Source organism: Gopherus flavomarginatus, chromosome 20 (assembly GCF_025201925.1).
Source record: "Gopherus flavomarginatus isolate rGopFla2 chromosome 20, rGopFla2.mat.asm, whole genome shotgun sequence".
Lineage (NCBI taxonomy): Eukaryota > Metazoa > Chordata > Testudines > Testudinidae > Gopherus > Gopherus flavomarginatus.
Window position 1 is genome coordinate 15,186,486 of NC_066636.1, and position 22,275 is coordinate 15,208,760.

Consider the following 22,275-nt stretch of genomic DNA (forward strand, 5'->3'; position numbering starts at 1 on the left):
TAGGTGCTTAAGAAACGTTGTGAACTTGGGCCACAGAGATTGGTAAATAAGGGATGGAGCAGAAAGGAAAAGCAGGAGGCTGGTATTATGATGTAGAACGACTTTAATGGGAGTAAGAACAGGAGTACACAGATTGCAAAGCAGAAAGGATATATTTCAAGAGTTTCAAGAAGTTCTGCAATGAATCATTGGCTCCAATTCATGCCTTTCATAGGAGAAGTTCCTCATTTTTTAATGCAGCAACTGAAGCCAGGAAGTAACCTGCTTATCCAGTATACAACTTTTTTAATACTGTTGAAACCAGAAACAAATGACACATATTCATGAAAGGACTAGAACACGTATGGCTTTTGCACTCCTTTGTAAGAAGCCTTCAAGTGAACGTACATGTTTTTTCACCCAATCTTAAGGCCTGTGTTTAATTTACTGTGTCAGAGTGACCTAAAGGGGCCATCATGGAATTTAAATTCAGATTTTAATAGATTATTCTAGAAGAAGCAGAGAGGATGGAATACAGTCAGTTAATGTAATCTGGGAAAGAGAGATATGGGGCAGATTTGCTGAGATGCTCAGCACTCCCAGCTCCCATGGCAGTTGAGGTCACTCTGCATTTCTGAAAGCCATTGCCCATAAGCTCACCCGTCACTCTGTATCTTGTTTCCCGTTTGCTGTCTTTCCACATTCCGGGTCTATTCTTCCTGGAGGAAACACAGCCAAGCCTTTCCATAGCCATAACCCTAACGCCAATGGCGAGGGGAAGGGTACTAAACTTTGGAAGAGCCACAACAGCACTTGTATGGCCTTTGGTAATAGCATGGCCTAAAGTGGCCAGAACCTCTGGAACCACCCCAGCCCAGCTTATAATACAAGTCATTACTAACGTTTTCATTGAAAGTCATCTTTCTGTGTTGGAGGTAAACCTGAAACACACAGCAGGGAACAGAATCAACATAATGCGCTGGGATCCATGAAACAAATGGGTGAAAGCTTAGTTACTATGGTATTGGATGCCCTAGAGAGAGAGAGAGAGAGAGAGAGAGCAGGGAAATGATGATGTAGATCCTCAGTTCCTGGCTACGTGTTGCCTCCCATTTCCTCCTCCTAGTCCTCTTCTTCCACTTCTTCTTAACCTCCCTCTCAATCAATCCCTTTGATTTCCTCTCAATCCCTTCCTCTGAAAAATGCCATGTGCAGATTAAACATATGGTAATGGCCATTTCTACCTTGCATGAATGAGATATTTATTCCCTTTTACAAAATGTTTATACAAAGTAGGTCAGGGACAAAGTTCATAATGTCAGTTTCCTTCCGCGGATTTTGCCTCACCAGTCTGACCACGTCTCTTTGAGGTGTTTTCATTCATCAGACTTTTGAGATAGCAATACTTGAAAATGAATGAATTATAAATGATATTATTTTTTTAATACAGACTACAAAGGACCAGTTTGTGAGCTGGGTTAAATTGGCTCAGTTATACTGACTTCAGTGGAGCTATGATAACTTACGCCAATCTAAGATCTACATCTAAAATTGCTATTTCCACATTAAGAACATAGGAACTGTCAGACTAGGTCTGACTGGTGGGCCACTGAATCCATTTTCGTGTCTCACACAGTAACAAGCACCAGCCACTTTTGAATGAAGTAGAGCACTGAAATGGCCCTTTACAGAAGAAAGTGGAGGAGTTTCTTCCCAAAACACCTCAGTGAAAGCAGCGCTATGAGATAATTCACATCTATCAAAGGATTAAATTTTCTGTCTTCAGTTAGGAATCATAGGATCATGGTGTTGGAAACACATATGTGGTTCTGTAAATCCCTCCCTTAAATAAGTCTTCTAGCTACAATACTAAAATTGTTGCATCCACTCTGTGACTTTGCTAGCCCAAAAGGACTTTATGGAAATATACTTATGAATGTATATATGACATAACTGGGAGACGTTTTATACTACATATGCCATGTAACATATCTTGTAAAGGTTATGGTCTACTGAATATATTCATCTTATTTGTATGCGTGTGCCATTGTTGTATTTGAAGTAATGGATATTGGCTGTACTTGTTTGATTTTAAATAGCCTTAGTAAGGCATTTGGTCAGCTTCTTTAGAAAGGAATTTGCAAGTTAAGTGCCCAGTCAAGAAACACTTAATGGACAATGGATCTTGGAAAGCTCCAATCCAAGCCTCTTGGCCCCCAAGGATACCTGAAAGAAACTGGAACCAAGGACAGTAACTACAAGGGGTGTGAGTGATTGCTTGACCCAGACTAGAAGGAGACTAGTCTGTAAAAGGAAGCCTACTGGAACACCTCTGAGGGTGAGGATTGCCTGTATTCAGTTTCTCACTGTATTAGGCATAGACGTGTGTGTTTTATTTTATTTTGCTTGGTCATTCACTTTCTTCTGCCTGTTACTTCTTGGAACCACTTAAGTCCTACTTTCTGTATTTAATAAAATCACTTTTTACTTATTAAGTAACCCAGAGTGTGTATTAATTCCAGAGGGTGGAGAGGTGCGGGCAAACAATTCTGCATATCTCTCTGTCAGTGTTATAGAGACTGAACAATTTATGAGTTTACCCTGCATAAGCTTTATACAAGGTAAAACGGATTTATTCGGAGTTTGGACCCCATTGGGAGTTAGGCATCTGAGTGTCAAAGACAGGAACACTTCTTAAGCTGCTTTCAATTAAGCCTACAGCTGTTAGGGGACGTGGTTCAGACCTGGGTCTGGGTTTGCAGCAGGCTGGCGGGTCTGGCTCAAACCAGGCAGGGCTCTGAAGTCCCAAGCTGCCAGGGAAGGAAAGCAGGGGCAGAAGTAGTCTTGGCACATCAGTTGGCAGTTCCCATGGTGTTTTCTGTGATCCAATCCATCACACACTCCAGACAGAGCTTCTTCTAACCATGGAAAGGGAAGAGAATTTCTTTGATTGTCAGATGTCCTTGTAGTCAACAGAGCAGTAACAATTTACAGCCACACAGGATCTGGCCCTTAATCGATAAAATGGAATTTTATACAGAAGCAAACCACGTACTAACTAATTAATAAAAATAAAAAAAGCGACAAATTCTGAGGCTAGATATCAGGACCTGATTACGGCCTGGAAATGAGAGAAATTGAAATACATGTTTAAAGTGACCCTATTACTCTGACCAAGTGAGTATTCACTCACGAAAGCTCATGCTCTAATACGTCTGTTAGTCTATAAGGTGCACACACGACTCTTTGCTGATTTTACAGATCCAGACTAACACGGCTACCCCTTTCATACCTATTACTCAAAACATAAACATCTTCTATGAACAAGCTATTGCTATTGTAATCATATGACATTTGCATATATAGACCTTTAATGGCTGTTTGTGAAGTGCTTTGGTATCCTGAGTTCTAAGGACACCACTTAACATCCAACAAGAGTCTCCTTATTTTCTATGCAAATAAACAGAGATATATTAGTAAATAAAGAGATATATTAGTAATAAACAGAGATATATTAGACTCTATGAGTCTATGAGTCTATATTGTGCTGAAGGTCACACAAGGAGTCAAGTGCACAGCTAGAGCTGAAACCACATAGTCCAATTTCTCACGCCACGTGCTACTCTCGGAGTTAAACATTCTTAGATTGAATTATAAGACAACATTAGTAAAGAGTTTTATCAACATCATGTAGTGCAGGGGTTCTCAAACTGGGGGTTGTGATGTTATTAAAAGGGGCGTTGCGAGCTGTCAACCTCCACCCCAAACCCCGCTTGCCTGCAGCATTTTTAATAGTTTTAAATAGATTTAAAAGGGTGTCTAATTGATTAGGGGGGTTGCACTCAGAGGCTTGCAATGTGAAAGGGGTCACCAGTAAAAAAGTTTGAGACCCACTGACATAACATTTTTGGCTTCCTAATATGCAACTTACATGAAGTGCTGGATTTGTAATGAAAGAGGGTGTTGGGCTGAAGCAATTAGAGGCCACATCTCAAGCAATTTTTTTTACTTTTATACTTGATTCAGCAAGCCTTGAAGCTGCAATTCTCAGAGGTGCCGAGGCATTTGGGACAGAAGTTCCTGTTGATTTTCATTAAGAATTAGGTGTTCAAATCCCATAGATAGCTTTGAACAATTTCACATTCAGCTTTCAGGATAGGAGAGTTAGGATGAAACTTCCGCAGTTTTTGTCATAATATGTCACTTCTGTCTTCTTCTGTATTCTGTAGCAGAAGGTACTTGGCAAGATTTCAGACAGGAGAATCAATTAGAAGAAGCTCTGGTCTGATCCAGTCTGGAAATTTCTATGTTCCTACCTGCGCTAGTAGCAATGTCAGACGCAGATTGACAGCTAGGATAAGTTAGCCTGGACCCTTGAACTCAGTTGAACTTTGCCCCTATCTACCGCCTCGTGATCTGGCTCTTAGTATTAGAACGGCCATACTGGGTCGAACCAACGGTTCGTCTATCCTCCAACAGGAACCAATGCCAGGTGCTTCAGAGGGAGTGAATAGAACAGGCAATCATGAAGGGATCCGCCCCATCATCCACTTCTAACATCTGGCAAGGAGAGGCGAGGGACACTTAAGAGCATGGTTTTCCATTCATTTATTAGCGAATATTGCTGGCTCAGAAGCTTTAGAAGGCAAAGTGCCAGTCTGTCATTCACAAGTAAAGTGGTTTTTATGCTGAGGTTACATCCTCTCAAGGAAATTTACATTAGCAAACTTACCCCTGCCATCCTTTGTACAAACCATTTGTAAAAGGGAACAAAAATCCAATGTGTGCGTGATAGAAATAGTCTTGCATCTATTGACTTTGCTTTCAGTATTTTTCAGAGATAAATAAAGTAACTCAGAGCATGGATGAAAAGGGCTGTGACATTGAAACGCAGGAGTGCAGACTAAAAATAAAACAGCTGTGGCAGGCACAGCAGGCATAGCAGGAGGCACAGAGTTAGTTTGGGTGAGGCTCCACAGATATGTCGCTTCTATAAGGAGGGGGTGAGGGCATGGCCTTCCTCTTGAGCTCCTCTTATACCATTGTGTTCATAACAGATAGCACAATACTGCAGAGCAGTGCAGGCCCCATGCTTTCTGACACACATGGTTGGCTCGCAGGTTACCAGGGTGGTTGAAAAATGGCTGCAAACCTAGTAGGATGCCCATGAAACGAACCTGCATCATGTAACGCCTAGGCTCCCCGACGAGGCATTGAAATCTTCTCTCCAAACACCCCAAAATAAACAGTGGGATAGCCATTGTGCACTGTTCTCTGTGCCAATGCAAGAGCTGCTACTGTGGATGTGCTCTTCTGATACAAGGAACAGAGACTGGAAGTGCAACAGCACTATATTTACACCAGCGGCAGTATGTCAATGTAACTTAAATCAAGTTAACTTTGTAGTGCAGACCTGGTCTCAGGTGCCAAGCTCACAGTGATTTCAGTAGGAGTTCACTATGCAGTTCTGTGAACTTGGGCCACGGTGTTTGGTAAATAAGGGATGGAGCAGAAAGGAAAAGCAGGAGGCTGGTATTATGTTGCAGAATGACTTTAATGGGAGTAAGAAGAGGAGCACACTGCAAGAGACAGAAAGAGCACAACGTAGAGAGGATATATTTCAAGGGTTTCAAGAAGATCTACAAGGAATCATTGGCTCCAAGGTGATGCATTTCAGAGAAGTTTCTCGTTTCTCAATACAGCTGTAGAGTTTGACAATCAATCCTGTTTCCAACTATTTTAAGAGTCTATTCCTCCTGGGCAAAACATGGCCAACCCTTTCCATAGCAGTACCCCAGCCCCAATGGCAAGGATAAGGGTACCAACAACCTTTGGGATAGCCCCAAGAACACCTGTATGGCCTTTGGTAGGCCCATGGCCTACAGTAGCCGTAACCATTACCACACCAGCCCCCATAATGGTAGGGCTTATAAAACAATTCATCACTAAAGTTTTCGTCAAAAGTCATCTTTCTGTGTTGGCAGTAAACCAGAAAAACAGAGCAGGGAATAGAATCAATATAATGCATGGGGATCAGTGGAACAAATGGGTCACAACTCAGTTACTATGGCATTGGAGGCCCTAGAGAGAGAGCTAGAGACAGTGCAGGGAAATGATGACGTAGATCAGCAGTCGGCAACTTATGGCATGCGTGCCAAAAGTGGCAAGCGATCTGATTTGCTGTGGCACACTGCTGCTGGTCTGGTGTCCACGGTGCCGGCCCTGCTCAGCACACTGCCGGCCTGGATGGATGGAACCCCTGGCCGGCAGCGGGCTGAGCGGGGCCATCTTCCGGGACCCCAGCTGCTGGGGATCGGTGGATGGAACCCAAGACCAGCTGCAGGCTGAGCAACTCAGCCCGCTGCCAGTCTGGGCTTCCATCCACCTGTAACTGTAAAATGAATTACTGGCACGCAAAACCTTAAATTACTGCCAATAAATGAAGACTTGTCACACCACATCTAAGAGGTGTCTGACCCCTGACGTAGATCCCCAGTTGCTGGCTACGTGTTGCCTTCGAGTTTCCTTCTCCTAATCCTCTTCTTCCACTTACTCTTAACCTCCCTCTCAATCAACCCCTTGATTCTCTCTCAATCCATCTCTCTGAAATGTACTGTCCGTAGATTAAACGTATGGTATAGACCATTTCTACCTTGCATGAATGAGATATTTATTTCCTTTTACAAAATGTTTATACAAAGTATGGCAGGGACAAAGCTCACAATCTCAGTTTCCTTGCGTGGATTTTGCCTCAACAGTCTGACCACTTCTCTCCTTAAACAACTTGTGAGTCAGAAATATCTACCAATGAATGAATGGCAAATCAATATTCTTTTTTCTGTACAAAATACTAAGAACCAGATTGTGAGATGGATTAAACCGGCTCAGTTACACTGACATCAATGGAGCTATGATAATTTACCCCAGCCTAAGATCTGCATCTAACATTGCTACCTGCACACATAAGAACATAGAAACTGTCAAACTAGATCGGGCCGGTGATCTGTTGAATCCGTTGTTACGTTTGAGTACTAGCCACTTCCAAATGAAGTAGAGCACTGAGATGGCCTTTTATGGAAGAAAGTAGAGGAGTTTCTTCCCAAAATGGCCCAATGAAAGCTGCACTATGAGATTATTCAGACCTACCAAAGGGATTCCAATTTCCTATCTCCAATGAGGAGTCATAGCAACTCAGTGTCGGAAACATATAGGTGGCTCTGCAAATCCCACCCTTAACTTCTAAAGCTTGAATCTGATAATGCCTTCTACTTAACAACTACGCAAAGTTATGAAAAAACTCCTCACAATTGCTGAGAATCACAGAGTCAACATACAAGATTCAGGCCTGAATTGGAAACATTATCAATCTGACACTTCCATAGTTATCAAGAGATTGTTTGAAATCAGACTCACCCAGGTCAAGGCCTAAAAACCACTTCAGACTCCCTTCAGCCTTCCAAAAGAGCTCTTACCAGAGACTTAAGTTGACATAGACTTTTGCACTAACCTTATGCACTGGGGTGAAGTTCGTCATCCAGGATTAGAAATACAGCTCTAGTTATGTCCCTCATGATGTAAGATTAAGGTGACCATCATGGCAGAAGCACATAGTGCTATTTATAGAAGGGCTGCTCACTGTTTGTGGTTAGGGTCAGTGGCATATTGTTTTATAAAATCTTGGAGATACAACCTTGAACCTATATTGCCTCAGCAACCACATCTCCCTCCGTGAGCAGCTAAGAGAGGTGAGCACTTATTGACAGTGCAGCTAAGAGAGCTCTAGTTGAGGGCAGGAGATGAAGAAAAGGCATTGACCAAACACGAGACATCTGTGGAATGAGTTTAGGTTAAGGCAGAATCTCACCCGCTGGTGGTCAAGTTTCTTGATCCTTCTCTTGCAGAAAGTGTTCCAGCATCAGTACCTACAGTGTTACATTCACTCCAAAAAGAGCTTCCTCCAGCCATGGAAGTCGAAGAGCGTTTCTTTGATTTTCACATGTCCTTGCAGTCAACGGAGCCGGAACAATCTACAGCAGCTTATGATTTGACCCATAATCTACACATTGGATTTTTATGTCAAAGCGAACCTCATCGCTGCTTTGAATAAAAATCAAAATGTGACTGGAAATCATGACCTCATTAAGGCCTAAAAATGAGAGAAATAGGAATACATATTTTAAATGACCCTTTTACTCAAAGCATGGGCATCTTCTACGAATAAGCTGTTATTATTGTAATCATAAGACATTTGCATACATAGAACTTTAATGGCTGTTTGTGAAGTGCTTTGGTATACTGAGTTCTAAGGACACCACTTAACATCCAACAAGAGTGTCATTATCCTTATTTTCTATGCAAATAAACAGAGGTCTGTTGTGCTGAAGATCACACAGAGAGTCAATTGTAGAGATAGAACTAAAAACACGTACTCCCATTTCTCACGCCACATGCTACTCTCTGGCTTGAACATTCTAAGACTATATTACTGGATAACATTAGTCAAGAGTTTTGTTATTACCATGAAGTTTCTTTGGTTTCCTAATATACAACTTTCACTCTGTTATGCTTGAAACTGTAGCCACCAGAGCCGAACTCACAGTGGTGCAATAGCACATTACAAAAATCACTTTAAATAAAATCCAAGGCTACCATAGAAACCACAGTTGCCAATATTCACGTGGTAAATAAGCACCTGAACTTTCAAATAAGTCAAAAATCTAGCTAATCTCATTTCAAAAAAAGGTCAAAACAAGCCAGTCCCTAAGAGTGCTAACACTCTATGTTACTAGATCCCCACTGGCATGCAGTCTGGGACTTTGGTGGGCCTGCTGTGCACCCCGACTCATTCCCGACATTGCCCCTGCTTGCCTCTTGTCCCTGCTTGACCCCCAACCATCCCCTGCTTCCTAGGAGCTGATTAAAAAAGAAGATACAAGCTACAACAAGTAACATGCTGCAAGACAAAAACTAGCCAACAAGCAACTCACAAGACAATTAAGCCAAAACAAGCCCAATTTCTCTGGGTTTTTTTTTTGGCTGGTTTGACAATTCTGATAGAAACACTTTCTCATGGTGGTTTTCAGTAGACTATTGATAAGGACTAATATCAAGAGAGCGTAACAAGTTATGGTTTGGTCTTTCTTCTTTTCTCTGCATTTCTTTTCTTTTGTGATACTGGGTTAGTAGTGGGGATTTACAGAACAGTAACCTGAAAAGAAGAAATTTCACGGTACATCTCTTAATTATATCTTCAGAATTGCAATTGTACACTACCCACGGAGAAACTTTAAAATTGCACACTAGCTCTTCTCGGCCAATTATTTTCTTCATGTATGAAGAAGGCAAAGTAAATCAGAACGTTTTCTAATAGGTCATTGTTTCTGCTTAAGTTGGAAGATGATTCCTCCAGGCACTCACCCAACAAAACAAAACAAAACAAAATAATCATAATTGACTCTCCCTATGAATTCCTCTGTACTTAGACAAAGTGGGTGAACTAATATCATTTATTGGGTTACAGATTTTTGTAATACATCATCATCCAATGAACTCACACAGAAAAATGGTAAAAGACAAAAAAATCATATCGTTTGTGTGTGAACAGTTTTCACAATGGGAACACTCCGTATGTAACCACTCAGTTGTCATCTTCGAAGGAAATCTGCACAACACCTTGAAAAGATGAGTCTCTGAGCTTAAAGTGATAACCGTGCTGGACACTTAAAATCATGGCCTGAATAGAGACACTGAATATATGACTTATTACAACAATGTATAACCCAGTAAGGGCACTCCCTCCCAGCTTTTTCCCCCTCTGCTCTCCTCCCGATGACTAGAGAGCTGTTATCTGGCCTGTTCGCTTTCAAAGGTTCCTTGACACAGATGTTAACTATTTATTCTAAACAATCTATTCCACCTTCCATTTAGCTGTGACACTCTGAGAACATTTCTCACATTTGAAGAAGAGCTCTGTGTCAGCTCGAAAGCTTGTCTCTGCCCTCAGCAGAAGTTGCTCCCATAAACGATATATTGCATCACTCACCTTGACTCTCTCGTATGCTGGGACCAACATGGCTACAATAACATCTCTTCTTAGGGACCTATTTGAAAGCCAAAAATGTGAAGGGTTCAGTAAAGTTCAGGATCAATGGTAAATATGTAGCACGTGTTGTCAAGACAACTGGCTTTAATTTCGGACTCTGCAATTTTCCCTCTGTTTGACCTTCACGACCTACCTTCACTGCGTAAAAAACAGGCATGATAACACATGGAGAATGCTCTATTTCCTCAGGGCTCCAGGTATCAAAGCGCATCACAAACACTCATTAAGGTTTTTCATATCCAAAGCAGTGCTCGCTCCCTCCTACGACTTGCAGGAAGAATTGTGCAATGCCACCTACACCTGCCAACATGCTTTACTAGGACCAAAGGGGAGACCTCTATCTAATGGAGATTTTGCAACTGTTACAGCTCTGACAACCTTTTGTGACAATCTGAGTCACTGGAATTATGCCAGGAATGAATGTGTCCCATAAAGCTTTTCAGATGAAGAAAACCTATAGGTTGTCTTGTGCATGTCAGACCATGTGAGCTTGAAAACACATGGTAATAATCCTGAAAACAAATAATATCCATTGAAGGAGTGACTTGTACAGCATAATATGTTTTGTAAATAATTAGGACCTTAAGCAAAAGGGAGTCTTGTATTCTCCAGGCAGGCTAAGAAAGTGTATAAAAGCGCTAGCAACTGCCGGTTCGTTAACAACTTCTCTTGACTTATCCTCTTCTGTGACTGGGGTTAAGTCCCATTTGTCTCAATCTCTCTAGAGCTATTGCGATGTCGTGTTAGTGATGGTTTCGTTTAGGACTGAATCTTGCACATGACTTTGTGATTCTTAGCATGGTAAAGGGGTTTCACTGACGCATTCACGGTTTAGAAGTAAATACTTCAATTTTCAGAGGTGCTTAGGCATTTGAGACAGGAATTCATGTTTACTTTCATTAGGAATCAGGTGTTTGAATCGCATCAGCAGCTTTCAATAATTTCATAATCAGCTTTTAAGTTAGAGGAGTTAGGCTGGGTAATCGGCAAGATTTCAGACAGAACAATCAATTAGAAGGAGATCTGATCTGATCCAGTGTGGCTACCGCTATTTTCCTACCTGCTCTAGTAGCAATGTTAGATTCAGATCCAAAGCTAGGGAAGTTAGCCTAGACCCTTGATCTCAATTGAACAGTGCCCATATCTACCCACTCAGCATCTGGCTCTTAATGTTTTGTTTTGAAAAAAGTATTTTAGAACATAAGAATGGCCATACTGGGTTCGACCAATGGTCCATCTAGCCCAGTGTCCTGTCTCCCAACAGTCTCCAAAGCCAGGTGCTTGAGAGGGAAGGAACTGAACATGTAATCATGAAGTGATCCATCCCGTCACCCATTTCTAGCATGTGGAAACAAAGACTGGGGATATTTAAGATATTTTCCATTCATTTATTAGCAAGTATTGCTGGCTCAGAAACTTTAGAAACCAAACTGCCAGTCTGTCATTCAGAAGAAAAGGGGTTTTCATGCTGAGGTTAAACCCTGTAAAGGAAATTAACATTGGCAAACTGGTCCCTGCCATCCGTTGTACAAATCATTTGTAAAAGGGAGCAAAAAGCCCATGTGCATGATAGAAATAGTCCATAGCAGATATTTATTTTGCTGTCAATATTTTTTAGAGGAAGGATTGAGAGGGAATCAAAGGGGCTGGTTAAGAAGGAGGTTAAGAGTGAGCGGAAGAAGGAGGCTAGGAGGAGGAAATAAGAGGCAACATGTATCAAGGAACGGAGGGTCTGGGTCATAATTTCCCTGACCATTGAACCTTTTACTCTACTACCCTAGTGCATGATGTTGACTCCTTTCCCTCCTGTGTGTTTCAGATTTACCTCCAACACAGAAAGATGATTTTCGATGTAAACTTTAGTGATGAATTATATTATAAGCCCTACCATTACAAGGGCTGGTATAGTAGAGGTCACGGCTACTGGAGGCCATGGTACTACCAAAGGCCATACGGGTGTGGTTGGGGCTATCCCAAACATTGTTGGTACCCTTATCCTAGCCGTTGGGGCTGGGGATACGGCTATGGAAAGGGTTGGCCATGTTTCGCCGAGGAGGAATAGAGCCGGAACGTGGAAAGGCCAGAAAACGTTAAGCCAGATTCACAGATGAGTTTATGGGCAATAGGTCTGAGAAATGCAGAGTCACCCCAACTCCCATGGGAGCTGTGAGTGCTCAGCATCTCAGTAAATCTGCCCCATATCTATATTGCCTAGGTTACATTCGATGACCGTTTCCTCTACTGTCTTCTATACACTCTGCTTCTTCTAGAATACTCTGTTTGGGAGTGAATCTCAGTTTCACGAAGGCCCCTTTACATTATGCTGACACAGTAACTGAAGCAGGCTCCTTACAACGCTGTCAAAAGAGGTCTTAGTGTCAATGAGAATCAAGCTCTACCTGTTCTAGTCCTTTCATGCATATGTGCCATTTGTTTCTGCTTTCAACTTCGTTTTATATGTTGTTTACTGGAGAAGTAGTTTCATCCTTGGCTTTAGTTGTGCTCTGCCTCATTTCATTCTGACTGTGATGGAACTAATACCTTAAGATGGTTGCAAAGAGAACTTGATTGTGAAAATCTACAACTGTGACGAAGAACGAAGAACATCTGGTGTGAAATGCATCACCTTGGAACTAATGATTCATTAGAGACCTTCCTGATACCTTAGAGATATTATTGTAATTCTGATTTCTTTCTGTCGCTTTCTGTATATTTGTCTTCCAAATCACATTAAAATGCTTCTGAATCATAATATCCTTCTGGGTTTCCTTTCTGCTCCATTCCTTATTGACCAGCCACCGTGGCCCAGATTCACACAGCTAACTTGGTGCCTAATGTTACTCCGGAACTGAGTGGTGTGATCCCCCAGAATTTCATCAAGCTAATTGCAATCATATTGTATGCATTCAGCCACCATGAATTACTCAAAAAGAACATCATGTAGTTAAGGGTTCGTTTGGAGAAGGGCTTTTTTAGGCGAGGTGGAACACTGGCTGCATGTTTGTAGTGTCTGCTAACCAGAATGGGAGGAGGGGTGAAAAGTATCCAGAAATTGAGACTGAAAGTGGATGGAGACTTTGAGTTTGGGTGACTGAGAGAGAAGCTTATTATGGCTAAGATTGTTAGGAAAGTTTTGTTCATAGACAACTGGTTGAAGTTAGGAGAAGTGACGACACAGTAGGGGTCACTATGAATTATAGGTTTTGTAAAAATTAGTTATAAAAATGCTAGATAACAGAGTGTACTTTGGAGCAGTTCTCTGAAGAGACTTAATCCTGACACCATACTCCCAAGTGGGGAAGTGTCCAGCCATTGCTGACCTGCTACTAATTACTAGATATCATCTCAGATTTTAGATCATTATTTGGGATATCCTAAAGCTATTGCTGTGTGTGTGTGTGGGTGTGTGTGTGTGTGTGTGTGTGTGTGGGTGGGTGGGTGTGTGTGTGTGTGCGTGCGCGCGCTTAAATCTAATCATATTAGTTTTAGATAAGATCCCCAGGGCACAAAAACAGGTAACAAACCTAAGGCCATTGCCTCCTGATCCAAGTTTGGATCCTGCAAAATAAACTGGACACAAACTTCCTATGCCTGCTTAGGCAAACCTTTCAGAGCTGGAGGGAGATCATCACCTCATACAAATTGTTCTGCTTCTAGCCTTCTCATCCTTGCTCAATTTCCTTTTGCTGTTTGCCTTGTCCCTACCAAGGAGCAGGGAGTCGTCTTCATTGCACTCAGGCTATTCTATTTGAGATCTCCAGGCTAACCTCATAGAGGGGTAGCACACTCCTTGTTACAGCTCCCTCTTCAAATGGGCCTATTGTTGCAATCATTGAATGATCTTGTTTTCATCAGTTCTACCCAGAAGCGGACCGGCGTTAATGCTAAGTACCAATGAGTGAGGCAGGCTTTTGAGTCCTGCATTTTCTGGAGCCAGCTCAGAGATGCATTATCGGTGATCAGAACAAATGATGTCCCAACAGGGAGTATAACACAGCCCAGCGTCTGGGCAAATATTCTTTTTCGAGGGTCATGGACAGTGTCTCTTTCTCCAGGAACTGTGTATTGTTAGTCAAGATAGAATCAGTGTGGAGAAGTATGACGAGAGATGACATGTGGGGAGAGGAGGAAGGGGTCAAGTGCAGGGCCACCGAGGGATGGGCAAGTGGAGCAATTTGCCCCAGGCTCCACAGGGGCCACACAAAAATATGGTATTCTATAGTACTGCAACTTTTTTTTATGGAAAGGGCTCCCGAAATTACTTTTCCCCAAGCCCCCAGAATCCTCTGGGTTGCCCTGGTCAAGTGCCCCTCCCAGACTGGCTTGGAGGGGGCATGCAGAGAAAGGGACTCTGTCATCCTCTTCCTGTTCCTTCCCCCCTCTCGGCACATTAAGCCGCTCTCCCTGGCAGCCAGGCGGGAAGGGCGACGGAGCCGCTTCGGCCTGTGAGAATCTGGCTGTGAGGCCGTGGTAGGTCCCTGGGCTCGGCTGTTGGGGGATGGGGAGGGAAACTGTGGATCAGTTGGGTCCTGACCCCACAGCAGGGCTTGGGCATGGGCTTCCCGCTGCCACCACAGCTGCTGGGCACAGGGGACAAGTGAGCCAGAAATATGCTGGTGGGCAGTGGGGACACCTGCTTGTTCAGCCCCTGTCTACAGCTGCTGGGACTGCAGCCGTCCTCCCTCTGTCTGGGACCTGCTATGGGGACAGGGGTCAAGGGAATGGGAGCTCCCCTCCCCTTCCAGCAACTGAGCCCAAGCAGGGAGTTGTTTGCTGTCTCCTTCCACACAGGCTCTCTCAGGGATGAGCAGCTCAGTCCCTCTCCCCACGTGGTTGACAGATGCAATGCGGGGAGGCGCAGGGAGAGAAGGAGAGAATCCCGCTCCCGTACATAACCTGGGGCGGTGGACCTGGGCTGGATGTAGGGTGGGCAGGGGAAGGGGGAGCTGGGAAGGGGAGATTCATGATGTGGTCTTGTGTCCTTCTCTTTAGATTGGGCCCCCATCGTTCAGGGAGGCAGCAATCGTCTAACAGGTGGCAAATACGCCTCTAGATTTCTGCCAGAGATCGGGTGGAAGTTGTGCTGAGTGCTTCTGAAGGGACGGGCATGTGAAAGGCACCTGCCGGAAGCACTCCTGCTGTATTCCACGAAGTGGTGCCCAGAACAGGGATGCGAGACCGGGCTGGCAGCACAGTCTCTGCCAGAGCGGGCGTGGGGAAGCCGACTGAGTCTGTCCCTCTTCGCCAGCAGCTGCGGTGAGAATGAGTGCTCTTCACTGCACACACTGCTCTGGTGATATGAGGATTAAACCAGAAAAGAAAATTATTTCCCTGTTTGAGTGCGTGTCTGGACTAGCCTGCCGGGGTGGGGAGAATGGAGTTCAGGGAGACGGGGCAATGGTTGGGGGAGGTATTGGGGCCTGTTGGTGTTGGGTTGTAGGGGAGGAAGTGGAGGCTGGGGGTAATGGGAGGGACAGGGAAGGCAGCAGGAGCCAGAGATGATGTGGGGGATGGGGACTGAGGGGGTGGCAGTGGGGGCCAGGAATGATGGGTTGGGTGATGGGAAAAGCAGTGGGGTCCAGGGGTGATTGGTGGGAGGCCAAGGGGAGCAGCGGGAGCCAGAGCGATCTCAGAGGTGAGGGTCTGGGGGAGCCACAGGGTGCTTTATTCCCAAAGGATGATGTTGGGAGGGCTGGTCTTAAACGTGGGCAACAGGGTTGTGGGGAACTATGCTCAAGAGGCTGATGCTGGAGGATCCCTTGGCATTACTTGGGAAGGTGTCCCAGCCACTGTCTGCCAATACCATTCCCCTATGGTCCTGCCTGTGAATAGGGCAGACTTGGAGTGCCAACTTCTCCCCATTGACCATGGGGACCGGTCAGTCTCAAGATCCCGACTCGGCTCCTCTTCAGCCCTTCTGCATCCACTTCACGTTCGGAGAGCACCAACCAACTCCCCATTAAGTGTCAGGACGTGGCCAACAGCCCCTGAACATTAGTACATCCTCTCCTTCCCTGGGGTTTCAGTAAAGGAGAGACACTTCTTTGGAATAGTTTGTTTAGTCTTTGCATTGCCCTGCACTGTGCAGGTGGATTGGCTGACACCTAACTGGGGAAAGATGGGGGAGGGGCTTCCCCAAGGGGTACGTCTGGACGTAAGTGGGGATTTAGGATGGCCCACCACATTTCATAGGCCACAACTCAGTCCTGCTTGAAATGTCTGATACTTAAACCAGAAACGTTATGAATTAAACAACTTTTGGATTTAGGAATAACTCTTGTCAAGACACCAGACAGCTCTCTAACCTCAGGAGTATGGGAGCAAATAAGAGTATCAGTAGAACAGGGCCTTTCCCATGAGGAACAAACCAATCGTATGTTGGTAGGCACTGAATGGTGACTGAAAAGATCTAAATGAAGAAGAGCCAACACCCTATTTGGATTAGGTCGTATAAAGAGGGAAAGCATCGGGTAATGCCTGTCTTACGATTTTCTGAATTTTGTGAGACCTCATTCTCTTCTCACTACAGGACTCAAGTGGAACTTAAGCAGTGCACAGGTTCTGTCGCTCCGAAGCGAATGTTTACACACAGGCCCAGAGTCACAAAGATATTTCGGCCATGTCTATGCTACTTCGACCCCCTAAGAATAGAGCTGTACACATTGCAAGGCTTCTCCTGCTGCTTCAGCTTGCCTGCTACGCAAGCATAATAAAACCACCTTGACAAGAGGTGTAGCTCTTGCTGCAGGCGGCCCTCCCTGCACTCCCTTGCCCCAGCTCCCTCTGCATAAATGCCGGCGGTGACCGGGGCGGCCGAACATCCGGTCGCCGCGGTCACTGCCAAAGAAAATGGCGCCCCCCAAATGCCAGCTCTCTAGGCGAACACCTAAGTCGCCTAAACGGTGGCACCGGCCCTGGATATGCTCTGCCGACACAAAGAGCAGAGTGTGGAAATGCAACAGCAGTATATTTACCACGGTGGCAGTATGTGACTGTAACTTGAGTTGACTTCACTTTGTAGTGCAGACCTGGCCTTAGGTGCCAAGCTCACAGTGATTTCAGTCAGAATTAGGTGCTTAAGAAACATCGTGAACTTGGGCCACAGAGGTTGGTAAATAAGGGATGGAGCAGAAAGGAAAATCAGGAGGCTGGTATTATGATGTAGAACGACTTTAATGGGAGTAAGAACAGGAGTACACAGAATGCAACGCAGAAAGGATATATTTCAAGAGTTTCAAGAAGGTCTGCAATGAATCATTGGCTCCAATTCATGCCTTTCATAGGAGAAGTTCCTCATTATTTAATGCAGCAGCTGAAGCCAGGAAGTAACCTGCTTATCCAGTATACAACTTTTTTAATACTGTTGAAACCAGAAACAAATGACACATATTCATGAAAGGACTAGAACACGTCTGGCTTTTGCACTGGTTTTAAGAAGCCTTCAAGTGAACGTACATGTTTTTTCACCCAATCTTAAGGCCTGTGTTTAATTTACTGTGTCAGAGTGACCTAAAGGGGCCATCATGGAATTTAAATTCAGATTTGAATAGATTATTCTAGAAGAAGCAGAGAGGATGGAATACAGTCAGTTAATGTAATCTGGGAAAGAGAGATATGGGGCAGATTTGCTGAGATGCTCAGCACTCCCAGCTCCCATGGCAGTTGAGGTCACTCTGCATTTCTGAAAGCCATTGCCCATAAGCTCACCCGTCACTCTGTATCTTGTTTCCCGTTTGCTGGTCTTTCCACATTCCGGGTCTATTCTTCCTGGAAGAAACACAGACAACCCTTTCCATAGCCATAACCCTAACGCCAATGGCGAGGGGAAGGGTACTAAACTTTGGAAAAGCCACAACAGCACTTGTATGGCCTTTGGTAATAGCATGGCCTAAAGTGGCCAGAACCTCTGGAACCACCCCAGCCCGCTTATAATACAAGTCATTACTAAAGTTTTCATTGAAAGTCATTTTTCTCTGTTGCAGGTAAACCTGAAACACACAGCAGGGAATAGAATCAACATAATGCGCTGGGATCCATGAAACAAATGGGTGAAAACTTAGTTACTATGGTATTGGATGCCCTAGAGAGAGAGAGAGAGAGAGAGCAGGGAAATGATAACGTAGATCCTCAGTTCCTGGCTACGTGTTGCCTCTATATCCTCCTCCTCGTCCTCTTCTTCCACTTCTTCTAAACCTCCCTCTCAATCAACCCCTTTGATTTCCTCTCAATCCCTTCCTCTGAAAAATGCCATCTGCAGATAAAACATATGGTAATGACCATTTCTACCTTGCATGAATGAGATATTTATTCCCTTTTACAAAATGTTTATACAAAGTAGGTCAGGGACAAAGTTCATAGTGTCAGTTTCCTTCTGCAGATTTTGCCTCACCAGTCTCACCACTTCTCTTTGAGGTGTTTTCACTCATCAAACTTGTGAGATAGCAATATTATAAAATGAATGAATTATAAATGATATTATTTTTTAATGCAAAATACAAAGGACCAGTTTGTGAGCTGGGTTAAATTGGCTCAGTTATACTGACTTCAGTGGAGCTATGATAACTTACACCAATCTAAGATCTGCATCTAAAATTGCTATTTCCACATTAAGAACATAGGAACTGTCAGACTAGGTCTGACTGGTGGGCCACTGAATCCATTTTCGTGTCTCACACAGTAACAAGCACCAGCCACTTCCGAATGAAGTAAAGCACTGAAATGGCCCTTTACAGAAGAAAGTGGAGGCGTTTCTTCCCAAAACACCTCAGTGAAAGCAGCGCTATGAGATAATTCACATCTATCAAAGGACTAAATTTTCTATCTTCAGTTAGGAATCATAGGATCTTGGAGCTGGAAACACATATGTGGTTCTGTAAATCCCACCCTTAAATAAGTCTTCTAGCTACAATTCTAAAATTGTTACATCCACTCTGTGACTTTGCTAGCCCAAAAGACTTTATGGAAATATACTTATGAATGTATATATGACATAGCTGGAAGAGGTTTTACACTACATGCCATGTAACATATCTTGTAAAGGTTATGGCCTACTGAATATATTCATCCTATTTGTATGCATGTGCCATTGTTGTATTCGAAGTTATGGATATTGGCTGTACTTGTTTGATTTTAAATAGCCTTAGTAAGGCATTTGGTCAGCTTCTTTAGAAAAGAATTTGCAATTTAAGTGCCCAGTCAAGAAACACTTAATGGACAAAGGATCTTGGAAGGCTCCAGTCCAAGCTTCTTGGCCCCCAAGGATACCTGAAAGAAACTGGAACCAAGGACAGTAACTACAAGGGGGTGTGAGTGATTGCTGGACCCAGACTAGAAGGAGACTAGTCTGTAAAAGGAAGCTTACTGGAACACCTCTGAGGGTGAGCTTTATCTGTATTTAGTTTTCTCACTGTATTAGGCATAGGCTTGTGTGTTTTATTTTATTTTGCTTGGTCATTCACTTTATTCTGCCTGTTACTTCTTGGAACCACTTAAGTCCTACTTTCTGTATTTAATAAAATCACTTTTTACTTATTAATTAAACCAGAGTGTGTATTAATCCCAGAGGGTGGGGAGGTGCGGGCAAACAGCTGTGCATATCTCTCTGTCAGTGTTATAGAGACTGAACAATTTATGCGTTTACCCTGCATAAGCTTTATACAGGGTAAAACGGATTTATTCTGAGTTTGGACCCCATTGGGAGTTTGGCATCTGAGTGTTAAAGACAAGAACACTTCTTAAGCTGCTTTCAATTAAGCCTACAGCTGTTAGGGGACGTGGTTCAGACCTGGGTCTGGGTTTGCAGCAGGCTAGCGGGTCTGGCTCAAACCAGGCAGGGCTCTGAAGTCCCAAGCTGCCAAGGAAGGATAGCAGGGGCAGAAGTAGTCTTGGCACATCAGTTGGCAGTTCCCAAGGTTTTTTCTGTGATCCAACCCATCACACACTCCAGACAGAGCTTCTTCTAACTGATAAAGAAAAATAACCCCAGGCCCAAAAGCCAGGTCTTAATCAAGCTAATAATTACATCAAGACAGTAGGCCTCAATCATACTAACATATAGTAAAGTAAGAAAAGCTGATTTTCCACTAACTCTCCTGAGGCTCACTCTCTGATTTCTCTATACACTACTATTATCACACTATTATGCTATTAAAATGCTGCCTTTAAGGGATTAAACTAATATAAAGTCCCTTGTATTACTACTGAAATAGACTAATAACTGCTAGGTCACTATAGTTTATTAAGAAGCTTGTGCACGCACAAAAATAACCCCAATGTACTTGGCCAAAGGAACAAACATGTATTTTTGAACCCAAGTTCCTCAAATTTTGCTTGGGAGCACAGCTGCAGAAACCGCAAGTAGGTGGACACCAGGTGCCAAGATCCTGACAAACAAAACAACCTGTAAAAAGGGGAAGTTGCAAAGGGCAAGCTTGCAAAATTAGCTTATTTTATATGTTTTTAGGAAATGGTGTCATTGTATTAGCCAAATATGGTATATTCGGATGCATAAGTTCATATGCTAATGTGCGGTTTTTGGCTATATAAACCCAGGTACCACTGCTGTAAGGTAGAGCGACTTCCCCTTGCTAGGGGACTTTGTCGTCTCTCCCTGCATATATGCTTGTATTCTCTGATTAATCAATAAAAGAGCCTCAGGCTGTCTGATCAACTCAACTGAGTGGTGGTCCTTTTCCACGACAATTTGGTGCATTGGCCGGGAACCCACAAGAGGGCTTCTCCTGAATCGGAGGACCGCAGGCAGTCTCCTTCCAACCCCCGGGCCCAATTAAAAGGTAAGAGACCTTTTGAAATCTCTATGGGGCTTGGCAGAGGACTGGTCTGTAGGCTCCGGTTTGGGTAAGTCACAAGCTGGGTTCGAACTTTTAGCCATCAGACAGACCAGATGCCCTTTCTCTAAGGCTTCCGAGATTCTGAGGTTTCAGGGCCTTTCTAAAGGCTCCGCTCCCAAGGTTTCAAAGGTACCGTCGACAGCCCACGGACCGTGCTCCTTTTGGTCCGTCCTGATCCGGGGGATCAGGGGTCCCCTTCCTACCAGGTTTGAGGGGGATCCGGGTATAGCGTTCCAGTTTTTTGTGATTTCGCCTTGATGACTGTGTCAAGAAAGTGCCTGTGTCTGTGTGTGTGAGGGCCAAGCGGCCAGTGTGAATGCAGCTGTGGGAAGACGCCCCGAGCCTCCTGCGAAGCGAAAGCTTGTGACCGGGAGTGTCTCGAAAGCAAGCCCCACAGCTGAGCTTCTGTGTGTGAAGTGTTTGTATAAGGCTTCCCAGCTGGCAGGCCTTGGTAAGTGGCTAACCTGTTGGGTGCTTGTGTGTTTCCCCGCCCTTTTTTCCCTTCCCTTCCACGACCTATGACTCTGTGACCGCTCCTCGAGCACTGTCCTTTCAGGACTGCAGAGTCCCTTTTCTGCCCATTGGAGCCATAAGCTCCCTTCCCTTCTCGGAGAGGAGGGAAGCCCCAGGAAAACCGTACCGCTAAGTCCGTAGCTTCAGAAGCATCGTTGGCTTAAAGCTGGTGCTCTGGGCTGACGACAGGCGTGCGGGGACCGCGGGTTCTCCGAGGGGGAGCCCGTCCCATCCTTTACCTCCTTCCTAGTAGGCACCTGCATTCTCCAGGCGGGTCAACAAAACCTACTCCACCCAGTTCCCCTGCCCAGGGCAGGCATAGACGCCATCGGTGTAAGAACCGTGGTAATCCTGATTAGCGTTCCCCTGTGTGAGTGGCTTGTGTGAAAGAGGGCTGAAGTGAAAATGGGATCCGGCCAATCTAAAGGGATTCCAATCCCCCCAAAAGGCACTCCTGCTGCTTATATGTATGTACACCGTGGCCCGTCGACATGTAAATACTTGCAAAAATGGAATTGGTATACTAGAGATGATCCAAAACTGCAATTCCCTGTGGAAGGCAGTTTTGACCTTGATAGGATTGTACACCTCAGGGGTGCCCTTGTTGCTAACTCTGTGGGACAGGGACAGTTTGATGCTTATTTTGAGTGGCACGATGAAATGGGTAAAAGACGTCAGGAGTCTCAAGTTAGGGGGTTGAAAGACACCCAAGAAAAACTAAAAACCCAACTTAAAGAGGCACAGGAAAAATTAAATAGTGCTCAAATTTTGCCAAATCCTCCTTCTTTGGGTATAGTCCCTCTTTGCCCGTCCCAAACACGCCCACAACCG

General features: G+C 44.2%; 1 long non-coding RNA gene across 3 annotated transcripts in view; it reads left to right on the forward strand.

The window, feature by feature from the left end:
* LOC127037872 (uncharacterized) overlaps window positions 1–22,275 on the forward strand; it is a 113,169-nt gene that overhangs the window by 69,462 nt on the left and 21,432 nt on the right. For all 3 annotated transcript variants that reach the window (XR_007770493.1, XR_007770494.1, XR_007770495.1), the window contains exon 3: window positions 11,995–12,450. This is a non-coding gene — a long non-coding RNA (uncharacterized LOC127037872). The remainder of the gene's footprint in view (window positions 1–11,994; window positions 12,451–22,275) is intronic.